Raw genomic sequence first — 6,966 nt, 5'->3', positions numbered from 1 at the left:
AGGGCCCGTTTGGTATCGTTCTAAAAAAACGTTTCTGGAGTTTTTTCGTTCTATTGGAACGAAAAAACGGAATCTTCTGTTTGGTGCACTTACGGTCCGTTTCTGTTTTTTTGGAACAAAAAGTGAAAAAAAAAACTGAAAAAACGAGATTTGACAGAACTCCAAAATGGAGTTCCGTCTTCCCAGTTTCGTTCCATTTTACAAAAAAAAATAAAAAAATTTCCCGATAAAAATCTGAAATTTTAAAACACCATTTTTTCGTTTAAAAACTGCGTTTTGACACAGAAACTGAAATTTTCGTTTTTGAAACGAAACAGCGTTTCTGGAACAGAAACGATACCAAACAGGCCCTATTTCTTCAAATATAAAACATTTTTCCCGTCATCCTGTCTATTTTTTTCAATTTATTTCTCGATTTAGATTATGTATTTATTTTTGGAGGTGAATTCCAGAAACTTTGTTTTCTTTGAAGTAGAGGTTATTATGCCAATGCTTGATCCGTGTAGAATTGTGTTGCTATTGGTATTTCTGTCAATTGCAGAGTTATATGATTTCTCTTAATTATGTCCGCTCTGGTAAACCTGTGTACCTAGATGTCCTGATTCAGCTATATTTTTTTCTGAGCTTTGTTAACCAATTGTTTGTTTTTACTTTCCGATTGTTACATTACTTGCATTGTTATACCTAATCTTGGGTAGGGTTGAATTGATACTTTGAGTTTGATACATGATGCAAGTGTAAACTACCCCCAATACAATAGTATATCTAGGTATATCTTGTTCACATGTGAGGGTAAGAATCTTTCTTGCTGGTTTCCTCCAAGACCAGAGAATAGCTTATTGAAGCCACCAGTGAAACTTCTATGAATTGTTTGGTTAGATTCATTCAATATCTATAGCATTATTATCAGAGCCCTCAATGTCATAAAACCTGTTTTGTCCCTCCAAGCTATCCAGAACAATGTCCATTGAATTAAAACATAAGAGCTCAGTTGCTCTTCAATGCAATTTTTTTTTTTTTTCTTTTGTGATAATTTCCGAGCTTTGGATATGGCTAATTTCTGAAATTTTATCTGCTTAAATTCAGTCACTTTTTATATAATTATATAACCGGAACAACCATTTGCTTACTTAGTTAAAATCTCTTGGTTGCTAGTTAATGCGAAAGCTACAAAAGTTCTGCTTGCTAAAGTCTATTTTGCCTCAGTAAATTGTTGACCAAGTTTTGGTTGTGCAGATGTGCATTCTTTTCTTTGTGGGAACCAATGGTGAGACCTATTTCAATACTGCAGATCTAGTTTCATGTGTGCAGAACTTCCCCAAAAGCCGGGGTCCTGTGGTGGGGATTCTGAAGGGGTTTGCTGGGTTGAGTGGTGCAATTTTGACTCAGATATATGCTATGATCAATACCTCCAATGAAGCAACAATGATCTTCATGATTGCCGTTGGGCCAACCATGGTGGTTTTAACATTGATGCTCATTGTTAGACCTGTTGGAGGTCACAGACAGGTTCAGCCATCAGATGGTTTGAGTTTCACATTTCTTTACAGTGTGTGCCTCCTTTTGGCTGCTTATTTGATGGGGGTCATTTTGGTTGAAGATCTTGTCGATCTGAAACAGACTGTTATCACCCTATTCACAAGTATTTTGTTTATTATCCTGTTGCTTCCTGTTGTAGTTCCCATTCTATTGAGCTATTCGTCAGAACACAAACCTGCTGAGGAGAGCCTTATCCCTGTGCCTCAAAATGAAGAACCTAGCAAATCTGGCCAGGATGTGGATGAGGTTATTTTAAGTGAGGTGGAGGATGAGAAGTCGTCAGAAGTAGACTTGCTTTCTGCACCTGAGAGGAAAAAGAAAATCTCACAGTTGCAAGCAAAACTGTTCCAAGCAGCTGCAGAAGGGGCAGTGAGAGTCAAAAGAAGGAAAGGTCCACGTAGAGGGGAGGATTTCACATTGATGCAGGCACTGATAAAGGCAGACTTTTGGCTTATCTTCTTCTCTCTTGTGTTGGGTTCGGGGTCTGGTTTGGCTGTGATTGATAATCTGGGTCAGATGAGTGAGTCTTTGGGGTACGACAATACGGATATATTCGTGTCCATGATCAGCATTTGGAATTTTATTGGCCGTGTAGGTGGTGGGTACTTCTCTGAAATTGTTGTAAGGTGCAACCAAATTTCACTTGCTCCAGAATAAGAATTTTTTTTCTTTCTTGCTAATTTTTCACTACTTGTCCATCTAAAAATGTGATATACTGTGTTGCCAGGAATTATGCATTTCCAAGGCCAGTGACCTTAGCTGTAGCTCAAGTCATCATGGCAATTGGGCACTTTTTCTTTGCTATGGGATGGCCTGGTGTGATGTATGTTGGTACCTTGTTGATTGGACTAGGTTATGGAGCTCACTGGGCAATTGTTCCAGCAGCAGCCTCTGAATTGTTTGGCTTGAAATGTTTTGCGGCTATGTACAATTTTCTCACACTGGCAAGTCCTTGTGGATCACTGATCTTCTCTGGTCTCATTGCTAGCAGAATTTATGATTACGAAGCGGAGAAGCAAGCTCATATGCCTTCACCCCAAAATTTTTATGGTCTCCTTCATAGGATGCGAGACGTAGCACCTGTAATGGGAACGTCATTGAAGTGCAATGGTTCCATTTGCTACTTCCTTTCGTCCCTGATAATGTCTGGATTCTGCATCATTGCAGTCGTGTTGAGTTTGATTCTTGTCTATCGCACCAAGATTGTCTATGCCAACCTTTATGGAAAATCCCCTACAGGGTCTGAAAGAGAGAACTAGTCTTCTGTGATGAAAGTGCAACTTGATCCATTCCTCATGGCCGCCTTCTCACTGCTTATATATTGTTGTGGTGATTCCTCACATATACCTGCCTTCTTTGGAAAGGAATATCTGTCAAGGAGAAGAAGCAAGTGATGTTCATATCATCCCCAGAATATAGAACCAAGGACCGAAAATGGGGTTCCTTCTGTCTAATGTAGCCTCGCTGTTTCTTTCATTCGGCCACCTTGTGTAAGTGGTGCAAATCTTTACTGTGCCTCTGCTTTGACCCTTGAGACTTTTTGAAATCTATGGGTCTGGTTCATTGTGTATTATTAGGAAGGAACTTGTTTACATAATTCAAGTAATCGGAACTCGGTCCTCATTGATCAAAGAGATGAAATAAATACTCTATTTTGATATTCATTGAGATTTGATTTCTTCATTTCTGCATTTATTGACAAGTAATGCCAATGCTTGTGGATTGTGATGATCAAAATTCAAAATTGGATACCAAAACTACCAGATTATTAAGGATATATATGAGCTTGGTAAGTGAGGTCTGACCCAAATTTTGGGACCCAATCCATATCTCATATCTGGGTTTGTTATGTGGGGATGATAAAGTTGAGCCTAATCAGGAAATGACTGCTATTCAGGTCCATTACAAGGTAACTTGACAATTAGGTAATCAAAAGCTTATTCTGTGGTGTTCTGTATGGATCTAAAATGTTGAACATTATGAGATACTGGGTTAATTGATAAAGTGACAGTCAAATAATTGGTGTGTGTTGTGTCCAATACTAATATTATCTCCATATCCAACTTGTGACACACTAGTCTTGATTGTCCCAGGTTTAAATTGTAAGATTTATTGAACTGTACAGGAGGGTAGTGGAACTTACCTCCTCATGGATCACAATCTTGCCTTTCTGTCCAATGTATTCTCATGCTCTTCTTCTCCGGCGACAGTGGCATACTATCTCCTGACACCTCCAATCCTTCAAGGGTACCTAGAAAAAAACTCATTGTGGAATTTTAATCCAAAGGGAGCATGTCAAAAGTGTTTCAGAATTTTATAACTTGCTACTTACTTCTATTGTTTCATAACAGAGGTTATTGGTGGGGTCTTCTTATCTTAGCAAAAAAGGAAATTCATTCTGGCTATGTTTGGTTCAGGGGAATTAAAGGGAAGGGAAGTGAAATTTTCATACTTAAAAAAAAAAATATATGTAATCATTACCCATGTGACTATAACATTAACTTCAAATCATTCCATATTTGGTTATAAAATTTCACTTTACTTTACATCTAAAACCCTTTTCTATAATATGTAAAATAAAAATTACATGTAAAATATATCATTACTAAATTTGGTTAACAACTAAGTAACATGTAAAATATATCATTACTAAATTTGGTTAAAAACTAAGTAATTTTTACAATCAGGTGGAGTAATGATTATAAACATTTCTTTTTAAAGTATAAAAATTTCACTTCCCTTCCCTTCAAATTCCCATTGCAACCAAATGGAGCCTGAGAAAAAAGATGGAGAAAACCTCCACCTTTCCCCATCATAATGTGAGGCACCTTTTTTTTTTTTTTTTTTTTTTTTTTTTTTTTTTTTTTTTTTAATTTGTCCTTCTTAAAGGTGAGTATCTTTAACTAATTATCAAATGATAATATCGTTTTGGAAGGAGATTAGGTGAGCCGCCAGAGACTCACTTGTAACTGGACAATGAGAGGATTGGGATGAAAAAAATATAAATGACTTTTTCAAGAGAAGGAAAGAGACAGACACAAGAGTGGGTGTGCTATCCTTTTCTGTATTATTTTTATAGCAAATTTTAGAGAAAATTGCAACGCCACCCCCTGAACTTTGGTCTTTATTCAATGCCACCCTCAAAACTTTTTGAAATACCAAAGACACCCCCTGAAAATTCAAATAATTCCAAATCAGTCCCTACCATTAACAGACACAATTATGTGGTAGAATTTCTGTTAGTTTTTTTTTTCCAAAATACCTAAAAAACCCCCATATGGTGTGAATGGACAATATTACCCCCCCTTTCCCTTCTTCTAAACTCACTCTAAATCCCCAAACTGGGAAGGAAGAGAAGAAACATCCGTCGCCTCCCTCTGAAACTTGCAACTACTGTCAGCAGCTCTCCCCTCCGGCGTATTACTGCCATATTTTCATGTTGAGGAGTTTGAAGGATGTAATAGCTCAAATTTTGAAGGGCCTCATATTCTTGCTGTCAATGCTGATGATACTGTTCCTGTTTCCTCACAAAAGAAAGGGGTGAACATAAGACCGTATGAAAATGAAAATGGTGAAGATGGTTCATCATCCTTTCCCAAGGGAATGTCGTCGGTTAATTTTCTATCTGTGGAAGATGAATTAAAAGATTCTATTAAAGTAGCACATTATCATTCAAAAGTGAACATTGAGAATGAGATATTATGTTCCGATGTCATCCAGGAACTGACTCAACCAAGAAAAGAACATGTTCCATCAATTTGTTCAAAAAGTTCTGGACTCAAACCTTCTCACATGAAACAAATGAGTCATGGCAATAACATTACATATGCAGAATTGTTTACCTCAGAGGCAACAGTTGTAGATTCTGGAATGGATATCAAGGATCTTGGACAGGATGGCTCATCTTGTGTACAATTCAATGCTGTGGAACATTCTTCAAGTTTGCCTTTTTCTCTAGCCAGCGTTCTTGTTGGGCTTGCTAAACAATTCAGTGGAGCATCTGACACCAGACCAAAGATTGATATTCAGCTGCTGCTTAATGCTATGGATAACTTGTCATAATTGCCTTCTTTTTAGTTGTTCCAATGATGTAGAGGCATTGAAGGAACAGGATCATGAGGTTATTTGTCGTTTAGTCAACAATCTTAATGCATGTCTCTCAAAGAAGGTTGGATTAATGAGTCGAGCACTTGCTGCCTTAGAAAGCCAACTGATCCTCAAAAGGTATGGTGCTTAGTTCTTACTTAGTTGTGCTGCAGAAATTTATAATAAATCTTCTTTTTGTTTTTTCCAAAAAGAAAAAGGGATTGTAGAACGTTTCTTGATACATTCGGAATGGTAAAGCTGTTTGTTGATAGTTGATATCTTGACAAAGCATGGTATTTACTAGATCAGCAACTCAAAAGCCAAATAAATTTTTAACCTATGGCTCAAGTTCATGCATGCCAACAGAGACAACAGATATCTTTCCTTAGAAAATTTCTTTTTCAGCTAACGAATAGTAAAAATCATGCCGAGTCAGTGCAGTTAAAGTATTCTCCAAATAGTCATTTGACACAGCTGGCCAGGATATTATTGACTTTAATGGGAAAGTTGGAGGGGAGAGGAGCTCACGATCGCACGCTAGAGGGGAGAGCTGCTGATTGTAGTTACAGGTTTCAGAGGAAGGCGTCAACTGTTTCTTCTCTTCCTTCTCGGTTTAGGGATTTAGAGTGAGAGTTTAGAAGAAGGGAAAGGAGGTAATATTTTCCATTCACACCATATGGGGGTGTTTTAGGTATTTTGGAAAAAAAAACTAATAGAAATTCTACCACATAACTGTGTCTGCTAACGGCAGAGACTGATTTAGAATTGTTTAAATTTTCAGGGGGTGTCTTTGGTGTTTCGAAAAGTCCAAGGGGTGGCATTGAATAAAGACCAAAGTTCAAAGGGTAGCATTGCAATTTTCTCTTGATTATGCTATAGATAAGAGAATAAATGATTATGGTGGTCATTAAATGGCATAGGTAGTGAAACAATATTTAATATTAATATTAGTGGCTCAAAAGGCAACGCATGTAGCTAGGGAAGGTAAGGTGTCCGGCTATGTATAGGATAATGTGATTGATTTTTTATTTTAATAATTATTTTTATTTATGCCCAGACACAGCCGCGTAAGGGTGTCAACTCCATGCCCACAATGGTAGGCTCGACTGAGCATGACGCATTTATAGTTTGACTTGGGCTGGCTCGATTAATAAGCCTGTCACGTTTATAAATAGGTAATACACGGTGCAATCACCTGTTGTAACCCGGCAGTCACTGAGAGGGGGGTGAATCAGTGAGTCCAATTCCGATCCCCAAAAACCTGTCTGATGTCTGGCCAAGAAAAACCTGATATACCTGTCCCTGTTTGCACACAGTCGTATGCACACTCAGCCTCTCATA

At 37.7% G+C, this 6,966-nt stretch overlaps 1 pseudogene; it reads left to right on the top strand.

Moving 5' to 3' along the window:
- Positions 1–3,203, top strand: part of LOC122078467 — a 9,548-nt pseudogene extending 6,345 nt beyond the window's left edge.
- Positions 3,204–6,966: the final 3,763 nt, after the last annotated feature.

This window comes from Macadamia integrifolia, chromosome 5, assembly GCF_013358625.1.
Source record: "Macadamia integrifolia cultivar HAES 741 chromosome 5, SCU_Mint_v3, whole genome shotgun sequence".
NCBI classification, from domain to species: Eukaryota; Viridiplantae; Streptophyta; class Magnoliopsida; order Proteales; family Proteaceae; genus Macadamia; species Macadamia integrifolia.
This window is presented reverse-complemented; position numbering and strand designations above follow the sequence as displayed.